General features: G+C 47.4%; 1 protein-coding gene across 5 annotated transcripts in view; it reads left to right on the top strand.

Annotated features, from left to right (window-relative positions):
• The window catches only part of MAP3K9 (mitogen-activated protein kinase kinase kinase 9), a 71,582-nt gene that overhangs the window by 8,853 nt on the left and 41,491 nt on the right, over positions 1-21,238 (top strand). The gene's annotated exons all lie outside the window — the stretch shown is intronic.

The following is a 21,238-nucleotide window of genomic DNA, read 5'->3' as shown; positions in this document are numbered from 1 at the left end:
ATAATTAAATGGTGAGTTGGTAGAAACTTCAGTCTCTTTCCTTGGCTGAATCAGCAGGCGCTGGGAGTATGCTTCTTTTGTGTGGTAATTTAGACTGTCCCTTGCCTAAACTGCATGGTAGAGAGGATACAGTTTGCTAAATGGCATATGCTTAAAATCACGTTGAGCATCCTGTCCAGAGAGGAGGGCGTTAGGACTTTGGGGCCCCAGGAACTTCACTGTCTGCATCCTTCAGCCTTGAGCCCAGAAATCCTTCAGGCTTTGTTCTGTCCTGAGCTGTTCCAGATGTGGCTTATTTTTCTGTTGATGCTATTGTGAATCTGTTAACTTTAAAAAATACGTTTTAAATTACATAGGTAGTAAGTGTTTTTGTTGTACAAAAATTAGAAAGTGTAGATAAACAAAAAGAAGAGAAAGATCACCCGTAATGTTTTCCTCCCAGTGGTAGAAGCATTACATTTGGCATATTTTTCCAGACATTTAAAAAGCATATGTGGAGACTTCCCTGGCGGTCTAGTTGTTAGGACTCCATGCTTCCTTCCACTGCAGGGGGCACGGGTTCAAGCCCTGGTCAGGGAACTAAGGTACCACATGCCTTGTGGTGCGGCCAGAAGATAAAATAAAATAAAATAAAAATAAAAAGCATATATGGCCTATATATACGCAAGTATACTTTCTGGTTTACTTTAAAATAGCATTTATTACCCTTACCTCTTCTGCCTGCACCATCTTCCCCCTTAATAAAAGCAAAATTCATCCTTGTGAGAGTATGGAGCATTAGATATGTATGTTAGACGTAATGCATGTGAAGGATTTAAGTTGCATAAAATAAAATCTGGTCTCTCTTTTCCTTCTGCCATATTCTATCTCTTTACTGTATGATTATTCTCATCCCTCCTGCAAAATTCTGTTCTATAAATGTATTAAATAAGTTAAAACTTCTGGTGACCCGCTTTTCAAAATAATTTCTACCTAGAGATTGCTTTGGATGATGGGGTAAGCACAAGCGGATGTGTTGGTAGAAAATGTGATATAGAAGCTGAATTTTAAAATGTTTTCTTACATCCTTATCTGGGAGATAAGGCTAAGTGCACTAACCTTATGTAATTGAGCCCATTTAAAAACTTGGGCTAGGATGATAGTAAAAGTTAATAATTTCCTCTGCGAAGTTTTAAATCTGGTTGTAATTTCAAGATGTAAGTACAAGGTTTTACCTTTTGTGACTTGCGTTTAGAAGTCTAGGCTCTTGTGAAGGAAAAGCTAACTTGCCAAGGTTATGCTGTTTGCAGGAGACAACAAGGGACCTGAATGTCATTCTGTCACCCTGGAGACAAAGCCCTGGTCCTTCTTTGTCTTTACGTGGGTTTTAGGATTGCTGAGGGGGACCTTCAGGTACGGTGTATGGTGGCAGGAGTTGGACTTACACATAGGGCAGTATTTTAAAGGACCTCGTCAAGACAGTTGAGGCCCTGAAATGTCCATAGCGCCCTGGGCTGCATGGGTGGTGCTGATGTTAATGCCTGCTGTAAATCTCGCATGTGAGTTGGGGTGGCTCCTTGACATTTGTCTGTGGGCGGGTGTTTGCCTGGGATTGAATTTATCCAACATGAGCCCTGATGACACCATTGCTCTTGCTCCATTGCTGTGTGTGCATGACTTGAAAATCATTTTAGAAATGTTATGCTGCTTGTTTGCCTCCAGTTTGAGTGTCATAACTTCTTTGTGTTTTGCAGACCTGGGGATACTGGCCAGGTTCTCTTGGTTTTTATTAGGGGCTCCAGAGAGTTGGATTTTGATCACAGTCATGTGAGGGCAGAATTCTATGAATTATATGTGTTAGTTGACTTTGAACCACTAGAGAAAAGAGTGAAGTATATAGGGGGGCTGTCTTTGTGGAAAAAGAAAGTAGTTGGTGATAAACATCTAGCTGTTACAAAAGGTTCAGTAAAAAAGTGATTTATTAAAATGCTTCATTATCCTGATGACCCACTTAAAAAAGTCATGTGCTGTTTGCCAGATGTGTATAGCATATAATATCCTACGTTCATATATCATCTGTAGTAAGTTGTCTTTGAAAAGAAGGCCAGGATGGGGTTTTAGAGCATCTCCACGTGTCATCAGGGACCCAGGCTCCTGTTTTTCTCTCCATCATCCCAGTACATGGTTTGCATCTTGGGGCTGTCGTATGGTCCAAGATGGCTGGTGAAATGCCAGTTATTTGGTCCAAGTCACAAGCCTGAAGGAGCAGGAAAAGCAGAAGCACAGAAGAAGCTGCTCCTGTGGCTGAGTCGACTCCCATTAACTTCCCAGAAGTCCAGCACAACGCATCTGCATGTATTCAGTGGCCAGAATGGAGTCCCACAGCCATGGCTAGCGCAGGGGCTGCTGGGAGATGGAGGATTTTATTCTGGGTGGCGTGGAGCCTAGCTAATAATCAGGGTCTGTTACCAAGGAAGAGAGAGAACATGGCTGGTGGGGAAGCAGCTGGCAGTCTTACCACGGAATCTGGGGACATGCATTGGGAAGATGTGTTATCCTAGATATGGAGCATCTTAGAGCCAAACGAGCAGGGTTAGCCAGGCCCTGGGACGTGTGGCTCAGACCCCTGATTTAACTGATGGTTTCTACTACTTTATTACAGTGCATCATTAACTTAAACATCTCTTCATGAAACTACTCACTAAAGCCCTGGCTATAAAAGTGGATTTATGTGTCTCTGCTCCTCACATTGGGGAAAACCAGCTACTTGATTGTTAGCAAAGGTGTTAGTGAAAGATGGTCTTTTAGTGGAAAGATTGTCCTTTGGGGGGTAGATAAGTGGATTTCAGGATTTTGGTTTAAGGGCATTTGGCAGAATAGCAGTTTAATAGGGGCCATTAAAAATAAAATTAGTATAAAATTGAGATATGTGAAAAAGCTTTGGAAAATGAAAAGCCTTACTCCAAGTGAAGGTAGTGTTATTACTTTTATTTTATTATTAAATAACTTCTTTCCTCCCCTTAGAAAGCACAGAAGAACATAGAGCTAAACACAATGTATGTTTTTCCATTTTTTTGGCATTTATGCATATTTGTTTTCACCCCTAAATCTTACACAGGAGACCCTAATAAGTCCATTGCTTGTCGTATGCTTTCTCCCCTCCCCACTGCCCCCGACTGCTTGGTGTATTGTGACCACTTTCTTATTAAATAAATGGTCTTCTGCCACAAGATATTTAAAGGTTTTACATTATTCCACTGTTTAGATACAGTATATTAACTAAACCAAACCCCTGTATAGTCATCGTCATCATCATAACCAAAGCCCTAAATAATAATAATAGTAATAATAGTAATAACAATAACAACCACCAAACCCCCGTATAATAATAGCAACAAGAAGCAACTAATGCTTATTGAGTGCTCTCTTTAGGTCAGGCACCGTCTTAAACATTTTATGTGGCTTCTCATCTAATTCTCACAGCAGCCCTGCAGAGTAAAGACTGTGAATGTCTTTATTTTTACAAATGAGGACGTGGAGGGTCAGAGTGGGCAGCCAGTTCTCTAGGCTGTCACTGCCAGTCCTAAGACCAGATGTTGGGCCCAGGTCTGACTCCTCATGGCTGCACTGCTGCCGGCACTCTGCAGTGGGGCAGCCAGGGTGTTTCACTGCCCCCCTGTTTATTTTGTGTGACCCTGTAGTGCCTTAGTTTTATATAATTAGGAATAATATTCCTCTGCGCACAGGGAGCAGCCACATTTCATTGGCGTGTGAGGAACTCATTCTTAATTTCATAGCCGAAAGAGCAGAGGTGAGCGGTGAACCATATTTGGTTTGGGACTAGCCATCCCTGCCTTCCTCTTTTCAAATGTCAACGTAAACTTCTCATGGGTCTTTGCTGCCTTATCGCCCTCTTCTTCCTCTGAAGGCATTTCCCCCTTAAGCCAAGCCGGTTTCCTCCTTCCCCTGGAATATACTGTGTACTACTTCCCAACCACTGGGCCCTCATCACACTTACTGTTGCTATGGGAATAACCTTGCTTTCAGGAGTACCCTCGCCTCGTCTCTCTGCCTATCCAAACCCTACTCACTTTCCTGTGCTCAACTCAAACCTGGCCACTTCTCCTTCCCACTGGCCTGTCACTGGAGTCAATGCTAAGTAGTCATTTGGTGCTAAATCTAGATGATCTGGTAGTATGTAGAAGAATACTAGGGGGACAAGGGACCAGAGCCGCTAGTCCAGTGGTTGCAAGCTCAGATGCCTTGCATTCAGGGCCCATAGTCTGGGAAGCAGCTGGTGTAACACTGTAGGGCGTGGTGGGCATGATGGTGAAGTGAGTGCAGGCTCTACCCAGCACAGGCCATTGAAGGACAGATCGAAACACCGTGCTGGCCTGCAACCCGCTGCCCTGTCGCATCCCCTGGCCTCCTCTCTTTGTTGGCTCTGCTGTCAGGAGCATCTGCTACATCTCCAAATGGATTTTGTATCTTTAGCTTCCAGGCACATGAATGAATGAATGAACGAGTGAAGAAAGTATCACTTGAATTAGTCTACTTGCAGGATCTCGGAGGGTAAAGATTCCCCTTGTCTTGTTGGAGGACATCCCTCGTGCCTCACTCGCATGGAAGTTGCTCTTCCTCCTCATAATCTCCAGGCCCTTGATCCTTCCTAATGTCAACCTGTTTCAGGCGCCAAGTGTGGCATTTTTTACAGGGCTTTCGTTTCCAACCTCTAACGCCCCTGCCCTCTTCTTTCCCCACACCCTTCCCGGATGCCAGGCCCGAATAACTCTCACTGGCCGATGTCTCCCCTGTGGCCAGGTGCAGGCTGCCAGGTGCTGCAGGAGCAGGCCACTCCCCCCCGTCACCTGGGTCCACTGCCTGTCTGTCGCCTCCAGCCTCAGCTCTCCTTTTGTTCCCAGCTGTGAATTCCCTGCGGTTCTCCTCGCCACATCTATTCCAGTTTTGTTGAATTGTTCAGTTGGCTGATCCTCTGGCAACTGGATGCCTGGGAGCACCCCCCTGCCACCCAGCATGTGCTTTGTGCCTTTCTCCAGCCTTCTCTCAAAGTTCCCAAGGTAAGGAAGCGGAAGACCTGATTTCTTAAAGTGTGAGGAGGACAGAGCGTCCATCTCGCCCTTGGCGTCAGGCTGGCTATCACGTTCTAAGCCCTGGAGTGCCCCCTGACCGGATACTGGCCACAGCCCCTGACTGCGTTTCCTGTGCAGAATTTCTCCAGGCTGAGGGTTTGCCTGCTGTGAGGCTTGTGGAGCTCTGTGACCCACTGAATCCATGCCCTAGCGTCCTCTCTCCTGTACACTGAGGTGGAACCCCTTGTTGCCTGAGGGATGCAGCCGCTAAGGCACAGCCATCCCGGCAAGGAGCCATATGGCAGAAAGGACTTAGACAAGAATGAGGAGTAGCTGTTATTTTCCTATAGGAGAATGAGATAAACTATACGACGTTCCCAGGGTAGATCTAGCAGGCAGCAGAGTATCAGGCAGAGCACCCAGTTCCCAATTCTTTTCGAGAGGTGCCTCATGAACGCATCCCCAAATGAGATACTTCCAACAGTACCTGGCTCAGGCACTGCCAAGTCTCTCTCCCCATTTCTGCTCTTTGTGGTTCTTTGCTACAAGTTCCCTTGCACAGAGAGTTGGAGGATGTCAGACATGTTTTGAGAGCTTTTCCTGGCAAAAGTGTACAAGCGCTCACTCAATGAATTAGACTTCTCCTTTGGTTACGCGAGGCTATACCTAAGGTTGGCCAACAGGTACCAGGCATGTCCCAAAGCATTGTGTTCAGTTGATGGGTAGCATTTTCCATGAGTACAGAGACACGTTCTGCACGTCAAAATAAATACATAAGTGAATAAAGCTGAAATGAGGCAAATAACCAGTCAGGTGACTCAGCAGGAGAAGCTGGCGAGGCCAGGAGGTCTGACCTGCAGGCTTCATTGCACCTCTCACTTCTTTAACTTTGCCTGGGAGCCTTGCTTTCCCCCTTTCGCTTGGCCGTGGCTGTCTCCTGTGCTGAGATGGTTCTCATTTGTGTGTCATTTTGAGCGCTTGGTGTTGGGACTATAACAGGAAGCAAAACCAGACACGGCCCCTGCCCTCGAGGAGTTCCCTGTGGGGTCACGGAGAAGGACCTAAAACCAGCACACAAATGCCCAGTGCGAGCGTGGCTGTCCAGGAGGCGATGGTGCCCTGGACAATCCCCCTGGATTCTCTTGCCTCAGCCCTTTCCCAAAGTTTGTGGGGCTGAGGGACCCCTTCTAAGGATTCATGAGGGTAACTGCCCTCTTCATGGAACATTTGCCCTCATTCCCCCCAGCTTGCTTGGGGAAGCTGCCTACCTTTCCTTCCTCTGGTGACTCTGGGGACTTCTCTGCAGCTTACTCAGGGGCGGGGAGAAGCTTGGGGCCCTGGGCAGCATTTAGACACCTAGAAAGCCTGTGTTGGAGTTGGAGAAGAGGATTGTGTTGTGTGAAGGATCTTGGTAGGTATTTCTGGACTGTGATTGAGCCTTGAGCTTGGGAGAAACAGCCACGGTGAGGGGTTGGGTTCAGGGCAAGAAGGGCTTTGCAAGGTGTACGGGCTCTGATGTCCACATGATTCTTTAGTCTCTTCCCCGTTACCTCTGTTTCGAGCCACAATTGAAAGTCAGGTAAATGATTATGTCTTCCCTTCCCCACAATCCTCCCCAAACAAATTCGGTAACAGCTAAGTAGCGATCTCCCCTTTTCGCAGGTGGCCTTTGGCACTGTCATCGCTCAGGGTCAAGATTTGTGCTTCGGGATCTCAAAGGAGACAAGAGCCTGCCTGTGTCTCCTTTCGTCCACGGCTCTTGGAAAATTTTCCATTCCTGACTTGGTGTTTTCCCTCATTCCCGTGAGGTAGCTCAGGGTCACTTATGGATGGGGAAGCTGGGACACGGAGTGGTGACAGCGGTCTGGTTGAGGCAAGAGAAAAATGTAACTTCTTCCCCAAATCACCCATCTCTTTACCTTGGAGTCCCTGTCAGGACCCCCATCGGCTTCCTGTTGAACTACACATACTCCTCTTATTAAGCAAGGATCTGTACAAAATGTGTGTAGGCTCATTTGGGGGGAAGAGGGTTACAGTTTTTATTAATCTAAGACTCAGAGAAGGTTATGAAGAAAGGATAACTTTTTTTTTTTTTTTTTTTTTTGCGGTACGCGGGCGTCTCACTGTTGTGGCCTCTCCCGTTGCGGAGCACAGGCTCCGGACGCGCAGGCTCAGCGGCCATGGCTCACGGGCCCAGCCGCTCCGCGGCATGTGGGATCCTCCCGGACCGGGGCACGAACCTATGTGTCCTGCATCGGCAGGCGGACTCTCAACCACTGCGCCACCAGGGATGCCCAGGAGAACTTTTTAATTGGACATCTGGGTAAGAAGAGGATGGGGGCAGAGCACCGGCTAGGTGCTCCCAGGCACATCTGGTGATCTCGCTGGGCCTGATTCCTCATCTATGAAATGAGAGGTTTGGACAAGATGGTCCCTGAAGCCCTTGCCTCCCAGGGCTGACATGATGTGACCTGAAGTGTGAATGTGTGTGTTTGGGAGTGCGTGATGACCACACGGTCTATCTGAGTCTGTGTGTCAGGCTACAGCGCACCCAGGCTCCCCACTTCCTGGCTTCACTGAAGGGGCCAAAGCTTCTGATGGGGAGTCTTCGCCAAGCGGTTCAGCAGGGAAGCAGCTGACAGGAGCCCACAGGTGCTCCTTTTCCCCTTTGCTCCCCGGGGCGTGACAGATGGCCTTGCCGAGACAAGATACTCCGGTCACATGAATCATGACGGGGACTCGCAATACACCAAGGGCAGCCTTCATCCTGGAAGCAGGGCGCAGTCAGTCAAATGCCACTTCTGTCCTTGGAGCTAAGCGAGGGGCACCCTGGTGTCTCAGAGCCCTGCTGCTGCTTTCCCACTCAGTTCTCTGAATCAACATAAGGCTTTTTCAGATGGTTTTTATCGTGTGCCTCTGTGCCCACTCCCCCACAGAATAGCGGGAGGCTGTGCCTGAGCACTGCACTAGACGTGGCCGTGAGACACAGAAACGAGGCATTAAAGCTGTAGATCACACGTCCCCTTCTCTTCTAACTTCCTTGGGATTTTTGCTCTCTGTGGGAAACTTGGAGGTTTTGATTTGAGAAGGAAGCATTTCCCCCTTAAGCTTGGCATCGGGAGCCACTGTGGTCTGATGGAAGGAACACCGGCTTGGGAGTCAGAGACTGGGATTTAAACTACTTCTTGAGTCCCTGACATGGGGCACGCCTCTTGGAGCACCAGGATTCTCATCTGTAAAATGTGGAGAAGACAGAAGAGAGCAGTGCTGTCTTAAGATGGCATGAAATGATGTCTAGCAGGTATCACCCAGGAACCACATTCAGTGAAGGGGCCACCCCTTTTCCCCCTCTTTCTATCCCTTGTTATTTTAGGCATACACAGGGTATAGTTGGGTTTCCCTTTTTAAAGTAGCATGGGGATTTTAGGCAGCCCTGAGCTGCCTTCTCCTGAGTCAGCCAGGGGTAGTTTTATGGATGGGCAGATTTGTTTCAGTGGAAGCCACAGAAAGGCATCGATCCCCTGCAGCTCCTTCCTACTGTGCGTGGGCCTCTTGTGGGAAAGGCCTGTGCCTCTTGCTCTCTCTGGACCCAGCCTTAACTCGCAGTGCTCGGCCCCCTGAGAAATGCTGCCTCGTCTTGTTATGGCCTTTGGCCTGATTGCATGGGACAGCTGGCCAGTTTTATGGCTCTGCTGGCCTCTCAGCTGATAATTAAAATGCTTTTGCCCCAGGAGGAAGGCAGTATATTCCTGTCGCTCCCTTGTCTGCTGCCAGGGTCAAAGAGAATGCCCTTTCTCATATCCCCCTCCTGGGTTCCCCAAATCAACTTAGCATTCTTGTGGCACAGTCTCTTTTAAGACTCTGGAATATTCAGAGATTTTATTTTGAGCATTATTGTCTTTTTTTGGAAGGAGAATGGAGTGTGATTGTCTCTTTTCCTTCTCTGTATTGCAGCTTTATTTCCAAATCTGGGTGTGCCCAGCCCTTAAAAGGTTCTCAAGAAATGTTTGCGGTTTTGATCATCAGATTTCAGCCCTGTGCCTTTTCCCATGCATGAACCCCCTTGCCTCCCAGTGTCCCCCAGAGCTCCAAACAATGCCAAAACTCTCCTTTAGAGCCCACACTTGAGATGTAAACCCCATTTTCTGCTGGAGATGAACCCACGTGAGCTCTGGGTGACACTGGGTTTGAGTCCTGGCTCTGTTGCTAGCTGGGACCTTCAGAAAAGGATGTACTTGCTTAGTTTCTGTAAAAGTAAAATGGGAATAATCATAGTCCCACCTCTCTCATTTTACAGGGTAGAAGTAAGGATTAAATAAAATCACCTAGGTGCAGCTCTTAGCAGTGCCTGGCACAAAGTAAGTTGTCCGTATATCTAGCGATCAGTAGTATTGTAATTCCAGCAGCTATATTTATTCCCTCAGTATTTAGATCCACAATTTGTGATCTTGTACTTTTGAGTATAATTTGTCTTATACTTGCATTTTCAATATTTTAGTCATATTTTCTCCAATTGCACTATAGATTTTTTTTTTCCAATAAGCTTTTTTTTTTTTTTTTTTGGCCACGCTGCGCGGCTTGTGGGATCTTAGTTCCTCGGCAGTGAAAGTGCAGAGTCCTGACCACTGGACTGCCAGGGAATTCCCCTGCACTATAGATTTTTACAATACAAAATGCATTGCATACACATGGTCAAAATAGTACAATTGAAATATAAAGAAAAATCAGTCTCCTTCCTACCCTAAATTTATTTTTTAGAAGCAAAGGAAATTAAGGGGTTTTTTGGTCTCCTTTAACAATTTTTTTTTCGTGAAAACAAGAATCCCAATAGAATTCTTCTTTTTTGGTGTTTGTTTCTTTCTTAGTGTTTTAATTTTTTATTAAAGCATAACATTTACATATAGTAAAGTATATATATCTTAAGCCTTGAGCTTGAAGAATTTATTTTTTTTCCTTTTAAAAAAGTTTTATTGAAGTATAGTTGATTTACAATGTCGTGGTTAGTTACAGGTATACAGAATATACATATATATATATATTCTTTTGCAGATTCTTTTCCCTTATAGGTTATTACAAAATATTTAGTATAGTTCCCTGTGCTATACATTAGGTCCTTGTTGGTTATCTGTTTTTTTTGTTTTGATTTGTTTTGTTTTGTTTTTGTGGTGCGCGGGCCTCTCACTGTTGTGGCCTCTCCCACCGCGGAGCACAGGCTCCAGATGCGCAGGCTCAGCGGCCATGGCTCACGGGCCTAGCCGCTCCGCGGCATGTGGGATCCTCCCGGACCAGGGCACGAACCCGTGTCCCCTGCATCGGCAGGCGGACTCTCAATCACTGCGCCACCAGGGAAGCCCCTATCTGTTTTATCTATAGTAGTGCATATATGTTAATCCCAACCTCCTAATTTACCCCTCCTCCCCCCACTAGGATTCTTGACAGAAGAGGTGTTGTTTTTCCTTCTTCCACCTTTCCCTGCTCCCTACCTCCCCCGTCCCTCGAATCCTGCCTAATACAGGACTTGCATATGGCACTCCCTATGTTTGGCAGAAATTCCAATTTTGCTGTGAAATCTTGCCTTTTCTGTCCCTAGTTCCTTTCTGGATGGACTCAAATTCCTTTACTGAGTGAGCTGCCTTTGCTCTTGTCCAGCCCTGGCTTTTATCTATTCATTTCATAAACTTTTCAGGATCTTGGGACCCTAAGGAAGGGGTTCCTTGGAGTTGCTGGGAAAGTCAGAAGCCTACTGTTTGCCTCTGGAATCGCCCACCTCTGAAGGCTGCGTCTGTCTACCCATCCCTGGGAGCACAGTTGTGGGTGAGGCAGGGGCGAGGCCTGTCGCCACACCAGTGGGGCTGCAGGGCCCTGGCAGTGATGGGTCTTGTAGGTCAGACCTCTCCCTGAAAATCCCTGAGACTTTTGCAACCTGATTTGTCTGATAAGGCAGTGTAACAGGAAGAAGGATGATTGAAAAAAGACAAGAAGTTATCCTAGATTCCGCTGTGCGAATCTGGCTTTTTTAATGGTCATATATGATTTGCTCATTTGCTCAATATACCTCATCTTCTCCTGCCATTTTAGCCATAGTGCACATTGCTGTCTGGACACGTCCTATATGTTTTTGTTTCTGCATTCTGTTAACCTTCAGAACCCCAGAGGAAGGGGAAAGCGGCATGGCTGGGGAAAATAGTGATAGTCTTCAGTTTCCAGTGATTCTAATTTTCTCTTGTGTTTACTGGTAAGGCTAGAGCTTAAAGGAGCCTTCGGTTGTGACCTGGAGAAATTGAGTGGCTTGCCTAAAGCCACGCTCTCGGGGTTGCTGAGTCTCGTGACTGTGTTCTTTCTCTCAGCCACCCCCAGACCCTGACAGTGGCCGGTTACTCTGTCTGGCTTTCCAGCCAGTCCACAGTATGGTAGACAGTGGTGGCACGAGGCTCTAGACACCATCTGAGGAATCAGGCATGACTGACTTACAGGGCCCAGAGGTCAAAGCTGAGGGGTGAAGTCTGTGTCTTTCCTGCTTGCCAACATGAACTTGGTCATTTTCTTCACTGTGTTATGTAGAAGGATAAGAGTATTCACTGTTCTTCTAGGTAGTTGAATTTTCAGGAAAAAAAACCAGTAGAAACATTTTGCTTCTTTTTTTTCTCAGCTTTACTGAGATATAATTGACATATAACATCGTGTACGTTTAAGGGGCACAATGTGATGTCACACATGTAGACTGTGAAATGATCACCCCAGTAGGGGTAGTTAACACATCCATCACCTCTCATAACTACCATGTTTTTGTATGGTGAGAACGTTTAAGATTTATTCTCCTAGCAACTTTCAAGTATATAATACAGTGCTGTTAACTAGAGTCACCGTACTGTACATTACATCCCCAGAACTTATTCATCTGGTAACTGGAAGTTTGTACCCTTCTCCTCATTTCTCCCATGTCTCAGGCCCTGGCAACCACCTCTCTACTCTCTGTTTCTATGATTTTGGCTTTTTAAGATTCTACATGTAAGTGAGATCGTACAGTGTTTGTCTTTCTCTGATTTATTTCATTTAGTGTAATACCCTCAAGGTTTATCCATGGTGTCACACATGGCAGGATTTCCTTTTTTATGGCTGAATAATATTCCATTGTGTGTGTGTGTGTGTGTGTGTGTGTGTGTGTGTGTGTGTATACATACACACCTCATCTTCTTTGTGCATTCATCCGTAGATGGACATTTAGTTTTTTATGTATCTTGCCTATTGTGAGTAACACTATAATGAACATGGGAGTGGAGATATCTCTTCTAGATAGTGATTTCATCTTCTTTGGATATATATCCAGAATTGGGATTGCTGGATCATATGGTAGTTCTATTTTTTAATTTTTTTGAGGAGCCTCCATACTGTTTTCCATAGTGGCTGCACTGATTTACATTCCCACCAACAGTGCCCAAGGGTTCGCTTTTCTCCACATCCTCTCCAGCATTTGTTTCTTGTCTTTTTGATAATAGCCATTCTAACAGATGTGAGGTCATATCTCATTGTGGTTGTTAATTTGCAATTCCCTGATATTAGTGATGTTGAACACCTTTTCACATGCCTGTTGGCCATCTGTATATCTTCTTAGGAAAAATTTCTATTCAGGTCCTCTACCCATTTTTTAATCAGATTGAAAAATATTTTTATATCTTAAGCAGTCAACTCCTGGCTACCTGAGCGTAGGGATAGGAGTCCCGGGGGTGGATCAGTAACAATCTCCCTGCCACTGGAGGTTCTTCTCTCCCCGCTCCCCCCCTCCCCCATAGGAGACCTACCTTTCTAATATTTGGACTAAATTATTTGTCTGTCCCATGTGCTAGTGACAAGGAAGGATGCCCCATCAAGTCCCATGGATGGTAATGGAAAATCAACTTAAATTTTTCCCATAAAACTTCTCTCAGTTGATTTAAGATTATTAGTGTAATGTGGCATTATCTGATTTTTTTCCCCTTAGCTTACTATTCATGGTGAAGCAGTAAATGGCACTCCCCAGTATTCTTCGAGATAGGATGAAGAATAATCACATTTTGTATTTGGTGCTATAGAATTTTGTTTGGAACAGTATCTAAGGTACTCCAGGCAGAGGTGGTGATAACCCCCATTTTACAGTAGAGGAAAATGGGGTTCAGAGAGGTTTACTGCCTTGCGCAAGAATAGAGCTAGAGAATGGTGGTGCCTGAACTTGAATCCTGGGCATTTGTCGGGCAGATCATCCCCGCATCTAGAATTGCAGGGAGGGGATCCTTCACTGTTCCAGCTCAGGGGCCTCTGACACCTCTAGACCTGAGGTCCTAAAATACACAGGAGCTGAGAACTAGTTTCTCATTTCTCCTTTCCCCCTCCAGAAGCACAACATGAACCTCAGCTGTCATTCTGTAGCCTCTGCCTCAGCTTTGCTTCTTGTTAATATTGGCCCTGAACCAAAATTATGCTTACGTACAGCTGTGCAAAAGTTGGGTCATAACAGAAGTTTCTGCTTCATTGACTCTTGTTTTTGCCTGTGTTTGTGTTGTGGTTTTGTTTTTGGTTAAACAAGGGACGTATGTATAGACTTCAGATAAATTCACAGATGCTGGTTTATGGAATTTAAAAATTTCTAACCAGAAGAGTAATGTAAACATTCAGAAAGGGTTTGGACGCATTTGTTAATGGCAGAGCCCTTCGTGGTTTTTCAGATGCCCTGACTCTTAGCTCCGTGTCATCTGGGAGGTGAGCAGGCCTTCCTGGGGCGTTGCTTTTGCAGCTGAGTTTGTAACCAGATGGACCGTGTTGGACCAGTGTGGCAATTCCATGCCCCAAGGAGGACAGACCGCTAGGCATGTTTTGTGGTGCCCACTTATATTTTTAGATTAATGCTATGAAAAATAAATTTGACTTTCCACCATTCATTCCTTAGTTCTCTGATTTGGATTGATTGCTGGGGGAACAGCACCCAGACTCTTATGAGCAAAGCTTCCCAGCTGTTCCCTTTTCCTGCCTGCCTCACAAAGAGAATTTTGACTCTGTTGCTACTACTACTTTCGAGCTTTTGTGATGGGAGGAAAGGAGAGGGGACAAGGACTAGAATCCTACACATTCAGCCTGACAGAAACACTTTTTAAAAAGGAAATCTAAGCAGGAAATTTGTGAGCTTCTTTGTGGAAGGGCCATGAGTGGGAGAAAAAAGAAGGATTTAAGAAGTGTTGCTGTGAGCCCTCCGGTGCCTGACAAAATAAGTCACATCCACCTAAGTTAGATTTACTTTAGGATCCTCCCTGCAATGAACACATCTCTGCCCTGTGATTCTAACATGTGAGTCTGGCTTTATATGCATGGCTCTAGGTTGGATGGATCATGAATCTGGTCAGTTTTAGGCCCCTCATAAGCTTTCTGGTGCTCGATTTGATATGAAGTATATAGGAGGAGCGGCTGAGATGGGAAAGTCAACCATAATGACCTTCTGGGAAGAGTAAGAATGTCCCCGCTCAGGAAAAAGGAAGGACGTCCCTTAAGTACAGCAAATAAGGTACTTGAGCTTATTCCCAGCAGTTTCTGGCTGTGCCCGATATGCGCACCTTCCCAGGTAGCAGTGATGGAAGGAACAGACCGGCTTTCCCCTGGAAACTTGACCTGTACCACCTTGAGAATCTGTGTGGTCTTGAGTTTTCCCAGCCATAGTAAGATCCTCAACTCCATCCCACAGGGAGTGGGATTTGTAGAGTACTCTTTGGAGGTAGGCTGGAGAGGTGCAGGCACATACCTCTTAGCTTTCCAGGAGGATTAAGGACTTGTGGTTCAAAGTGGCAACTTCCACTGTGTTGAGGCTTTGTGCTTGGGGATTCCTTGCTTGCAAGGTGATGGACACCTTGCTTGCAGGGTGTCTGCGGTGGGCGTGCTGCTTCCTCCTCCGCCCTCAAATCCTTTCTCCCGGGCTTCCCTGGTGGCGCAGTGGTTGAGAGCCTGCCTGCCGTGCAGGGAACACGGGTTCATGCCCCGGTCCGGGAAGATCCCACATGCCGCGGAGCGGCTGGGCCTGTGAGCCATGGCCGCTGAGCCTGCGCGTCCAGAGCCTGTGCTCCGCAACGGGAGAGGCCACAACAGTGAGAGGCCCGCGTACTGCAAAAAAAAAAAAAAAAAAAAAAAAAATCCTTTCTCCCCTTTGATGCCCTGGGTGAAGTGCAGGTCACAGAGCCTGGAGTGTTTGCATTGTGCCTGGGTGATGATTCTCAACCCAATAGATCCTTGTGAGAAATGGATGTGTCTGCTATTATAAAGATGCTATAGGCAATATGACAGGTCACTTTATCATAGGCCTACATAGATGTCTCTTCCACCATGTTCTTCCCACCCTCAGGAGCCATACTGTGTAAACACACCCAAACAACCAGGACAGTATGAAGCAGTGTGGAATGGTGTGCCAAGGGAATATGAGATGGGGTCTGCAGCAGTCAGAATCTCTGGAAGGCCTTGATGGAGGAGTTAGGAGAAGAAGGAGTGGGATTCAGGGGGAACTGGTAATAGGGTGGTGGGCCACAGCAATGACTTTCCAGGGAAGGGGCCTGTCCCAGCTCAGACAAGGCCAAGTGTTTGTCGACACTGTGTCCCTGTCACCCGGGTTCTTTAGGGAATTCCCAGACCTGGGCTACTGAACAGGAAAGCCAGGTTCCCAAGTAGTTGAGCCTTCCCTGTGGATACAGCTCCGGTCTCTATGTGGCTGGAGAGCAGAGTGTGGTACAGTGTTAGGGCCTCTGAGTCAGGCAGATCTGGCTTTGGGCAAGGTCCTCAACCCCTGAGCCCATTTCTTCTTCTGTCAAATGGGGATAATCCTAGCTTTAACTCATAGCACTGTAATGAGCGTTAAGTGAACTTATGCACGTAAGCCCTTAGCATAATGCCTGGCACAAAGTAAATGCTCAATAAAAGGGAGCTTTTCCTTTTCTTAAAATTCTATTTCCAAGAGCAGCTGCTTCTTTGGTGGCAGCAGATATGAGAATAGACTCACAAGTATGTCACCAACTGTTTCCATTCCTATTACCTCGGAACAAACCACCCCAAACAAGAGCCATTTCTTTATGCTCGTGGGGATTTGGCGTCAGGAATTTGGAAAAGTTTCAGTAGGAATGGCTTGTTCCTGCTTCTCAGCGTCTGGAGCCTCAGCTGGGAAGATGTGAAGGCTCTGGGTGAGGCCACAGATGGAGACAGGAATCCTCTGAAAGGCTTGTTTGTGTACATGTCTGGTGCCTGGGCTGGGAGGACTCGAAGGTTAGGATGGCTGGTGGGGTTGCCCGTGTGTCGCTCCTCCCTGAGCGTGGCTGTCTCGGGGCTCTCGGACTACTTATGTGGGGGCTCAAGGCTTCAAGCACAGGTGATCTGGTGAACAAGCTGCATCATCCTTTCTGGCCTGGCTTGGAAGTCCCACAGTGTCACTTCCTCTGCCTCCTGGCAGTTAAAGTGAGTCTCAGGCCCACCCAGATTCACCCAGAGGCGAAGTAGACCCGCCTTTCAGTGGGAGGGGTGTCAGGGTCCCTCTGGAGGAAGCATATAAGATGGGAGATGTTGTGCCATTTTGAAAGTCAACCCCCTGTGCCTTCCCAGGAACTCTGGTGGCAGAGCTGGGGATACAAGGTTCTGGGGAGCCGGTGATGTAGCAGCACCCCACACCCACATGCCAAGAAAGAAGAATGACTCTTTGTTGACAAAATCATCAACGGTCTGAGGTGCTGACTCTTTTGTGATTATTTTTATCTAGTTTGTAGCTGGGTGCGTCTGAAGCCTGACAGAGATCTGGCATCTGTCCTCAGTCACTTTGAGCCAGGATGGTGGGCGTATTCAGGGCAGGTGGGTGTTGGAGATGTTTTTTTTAATAAGGAAAGTGGCTGCAGGGGGGCTCTGCCTTTGGCTTTCTGTCTCCTGCTGGTACCATCTGTGTCTGGACGAGCTCAGGGCTGGAGTCCCAGCTGTGTTATCTGGGCTTAATTTGCACAAGATGGCAATGGCTATAGGTGCCCAAGTGGACGGACGTCTTTTGAAATAGTCATATTTTAGGATGCTGCCAACAGAAAGGTGTCCGGCAAACACACGCTGGGGGCTCTGGCCAGCAAGGTGGCACCGGCTTTTCTGTTTTAATCACAGGAAGCTTGGCTGTAAGAAGACTTTTCCTCAGCGGCATGAGTGAGGTGGGAAGGGGGTAGAGCATCCAAAGAAGAGATGAAAAGGAAGTTCCTGTGGAAAGCTGGGGCTGGTCAAGGGGTCACTGAAAAATAGCTTGAAACAGCCTGATGAATTGCTGTGCCTGCCTGAGACCAGCCATTGTCAGTCTCTAAATAGAGTAGTTCCCTACCATGTCCCCTTCTATCCTTCAGCTCAAAAAGGCAGCAGAAATCCACCTCTCTTGCTGTTGAATTGCGTGCCAAGCACACGTGTGGGCACATTCTGAAGAAGGCTGGTGCTCTGAGCTGTTTCTCAAGCGCTGGTCCGCACATGTGCCCATGATTTTCCCTTATTCCCCGTGGCACACAGTCACAACACAGCCAGCCAGAGTCGGGCGTGGCCCAGAAGCCTGGACGCTCCTTGGGTACTGCGATACTGCCCCCGTATCGCAGTCGTGGTAACTATCCAGCCTGTCGGAATTGTGCTTAAGGCCCAGGTGCCTGTCTGAGGACTGGTTCTCCAGAGTAACACCCTAGCCGACCCTGGGAAGCTCATCTATCAAATCCATCCCCTCTGGCCTGATTCTTAGCCCGGGCCGTTCCCCGAGCTCTCAGCTGCACACCTTTGGCCGACACTGTGAAGCACGGGGCCCTGGCATCTGGGGCTGGCCCGTCGTGCCAGATCAGTGCAGGACGGAGCTGCTCTGGCCAATAACGTCTGGTCTCGGCATGCCAGGACCGTGGAGCTGCACGTGGTCCAGACGGTGGCAGTCAGTGATGTGTGAGTTGGTGGCTACAACTGGAAGCGAAGGAGCCGTGTTCCTCCGTGGTTGTGGAGAGGCTGGAGGGGGATGGGCAGCTTTGGTCCCTGTTGGAAGGGAAGAGTGGGTGGGAGGATGTTGGTGCAGACGTAGGGGAATAGGGCCCCTAAAAGCCCCTGTACTCACTGGATACTCATACCTTCCCGTGTGCCGCGCAAAGCCGGAGGGTTTTCCTGTGACTAGCCAGCCGATCCTTCTCCCCGTACGTGTAATTAATGACTGTCTCTTCTCCCATCATCCCCATCTCCATCCCCAGTAGTATCTAGTTCACTCTTCACCACGTGCCCTGGACAGTTGTAATACGTTACTTATTGTGTCCTTGCTGCCAGCCTCTTGCTTTTCCAGTTCCATTTGTCTCACCGCAACCGTGTTTTGCTAAAACACAGATCTGATCACACCACTTCCCTGCTTAAAAACTGCCTGTGACTCCAGGGTAGATCCCAGCTCCTCCGTGTGGCCTGCGTCTTTCGCTCCTGCCCCAGCCCAGTGCACTCCAGCTCCATCTTTTCCTTTTCCCCCTCATGGAGGTTCTGCTCCAGCTACAAGGGACTCTCTCCTATTTCTCCAAGGCGTCAAGGTTTTTTCTCTTTGGATTGGAATCACATTATCCCGCCTACCGTGAGTGGCCTTCTGATGCTCTCCCTTGGACTAAGCCCTGACCCTTCTTTACAGCTCCAAGAGCACATGTGTATTTTGTGACCATCTTCGGAGGAGATTCTTCCTTTGTTATTTCCAGAGTCCTCAACAGTAGGTGCTCAGATAAGATGGGGCAGAATCAGATCATCGGTAAGCGCATGGCAGCTGAAGCCAGTCATCTCAGCTTTGCCACTTCCTGGCTGTGTGACTTTGAGGCAGATCCTCGCTTGATTCAGCCACAGCTTGCTTCTTCATCTGTAAATAGAGATGAAAACACTACCCATCTCCTGAGTCTTTTAAATGAGATAGTGCATGTAAAACGCTTAGCACAGTGCCCGGCATGCTCCATAGATACTAGCAATGATGATGGTAGTGGTTACAGATGTAGCCTTGTGGCCAGAATGAATGGGCGTAGAGACGTGAGAATGAGGGAAGTTCCATCCTATTTTCCTTTATAAGATCATCTCTTCATCCCTCTGTGTTCCTCCCCCTTTTGCCTATCTGGGTGTCTGCTGACTTTTTCCAGGAACCAAAGCAGTTGGTATCTTCTACTGGCCAAAGTCAGTGGATTCTCACGCAGGAATGTTAGTAGGGATGAGTGTAGATTCCCTTGGAGTAACAACCTGGATACTCTCCCAGTTCTAGGTGTGATCCTGGACGTCGGTTGTATTTTAGAGGCTTTAGTTAACCTCAAATCCCTTTCCACCCATGGTGGTGGTGCCTCCTTCCCAGAAAGGAGGTGGACGCTCCAGTTACTCAGGGTGGGGCCCTGAGGTCTGTGGACAAAGCCCAGCATCTCAAGAGTTGACTTGCTGGGGCATGTGACCCTCTGGTGAGGGGCTGCTCCTTGTGCCTCAGAATTCCATCCAGTGCACCTTGGCCATTTTTAATAGCTCCAGGCTGGACTTATAGGGGAGACTTTCTGACCCCTGGACTGTGATGGAGCAAGGAGAATCTTCCTCTCTGAAATAACCTCTTCCCCCAGTTTTGAATAAGAAGAATGGTCCTTTCTGGGATGAATGAGCAATGAGTAACGTTTCCCTATTAGTGGGCAGTGGAACCCAGGTCCAGAGTTTCAGAGTTGATGCTTATTCTTTGCCTTTCTGATATATGAGACTCAGTCTTTCTTACCACTCTGTGGAGGGCCTTTCTGCTCTTCGGGAGGTGAATCACTGGGTAGGGCACATGTTTTAGAAAAGGAAAAAGAGAATGCAGATGGTGGCTTGGTATAGGTGGGGGCAGGAACTGAAGATTGCCCTGTGAAAGGGGTAGTTAGATCCGTACTGGGCCAAGCACCAGGGGCCCTAGAGGTGGGTGGAAAGTTAGAGATGGGTCAGTCTTGGGTGTTTCATAGTCGTTACAGCCTAGTGGCTGAAGGGCTGATGGGAGAGGATTCTGTAAATTGAAGTGGAGATTCTGGATTGAGAACATTTTGTTTTGGGCTTCACTGAACAACTGTGTTGGGCCCACCTGCTACTGCTTAGCACCAGATACACACCTGTCTTGAGGATGAAGTGTTGGTAGCGGAACTTCAGGATCCTAGGATTTCTCTGCTTTATGAGTTCTTATCCTCACACTTTTGAACATTTAAGTTTTCTCTCCCCAGCTCTCCCACTGACCTTACTGATGGTTTGCCTAGCTATGCCATCTAGAGGGCTGTGACTTAAAGATGATCAGTGGTATTGAGTTTGCAGGGTCAGCCTGTATGACCCAAAGCAAAACTCAAAACATCTAAAATGGTGGTGCAGGAGGGTTACTTGTCCTGCACGCCGTCAATACCTTTCGCCCAACCCTCAAGCTAACGTACTGTCTCAGCCGTAGTGCTTTTAGCACACCTGTGCCTTGAATTAAGGCTGGTGAGAGGCTGCCCCCCAGCAAGCTTTTGCCACTGCACCTTGCCAAAGCTGTCCTACTTTGAGTGTCTTCTAGCTCCTCAAGTATTTACAGTCTTTACTTCTAAAGCACTCCCATTTAAATGTAAAGGGGCTGGTTCCCTTCCTTAGAAGGATCTAGAGCAATACTCAAATGGTTTGGTTTTAGAGACCCTCAGGGTTCTAGTGGAAAGGACAGTGAACTCAAGTAGAATTAGGTTTGACTCCTAGCTTCCGGGGCTTCTCTGCCAATTTTCTTCAGCTCTGGACACAGTTATCCCTCCTTGTCCCTCCCAGTGAGAATTAGCCATAAACTTGACAGAGAAAACCACTCTTAGCAGTGGCTCTGTCCATGCAGGACATACGATTAGGTGAGCAGCCTGCCCAATTAATTTATGATCTGAGCCCACCCCAAGACACATCAAATGCAGATGTGGTTCATACACCGTGGCATAGGAGAGACCAGCACTGTGGAGATGCAAGGTATTGTAGAGATGAAACTATTAAACACTGGGACCCCCGAGGGGAGGGGGCAGCAAGGTATAGGGGAAGGAGCACGGGCAGGAGTCACCTCCTGCCTCTCTCCCTGCCTAGATATGGAAAGGTTACTTAACCTTTGAGCCCAGCTTTCCCATTTATAAAATGCGGATGTTACCCCCCTTGCAGAGTTGCGATGAAGACTGGATGAG

The sequence above is a fragment of the Delphinapterus leucas genome, chromosome 2, assembly GCF_059928025.1.
Source record: "Delphinapterus leucas isolate spDelLeu-1000000601 "Yukka" chromosome 2, BTC_Dleu_Yukka2, whole genome shotgun sequence".
NCBI classification, from domain to species: Eukaryota; Metazoa; Chordata; class Mammalia; order Artiodactyla; family Monodontidae; genus Delphinapterus; species Delphinapterus leucas.
This window is presented reverse-complemented; position numbering and strand designations above follow the sequence as displayed.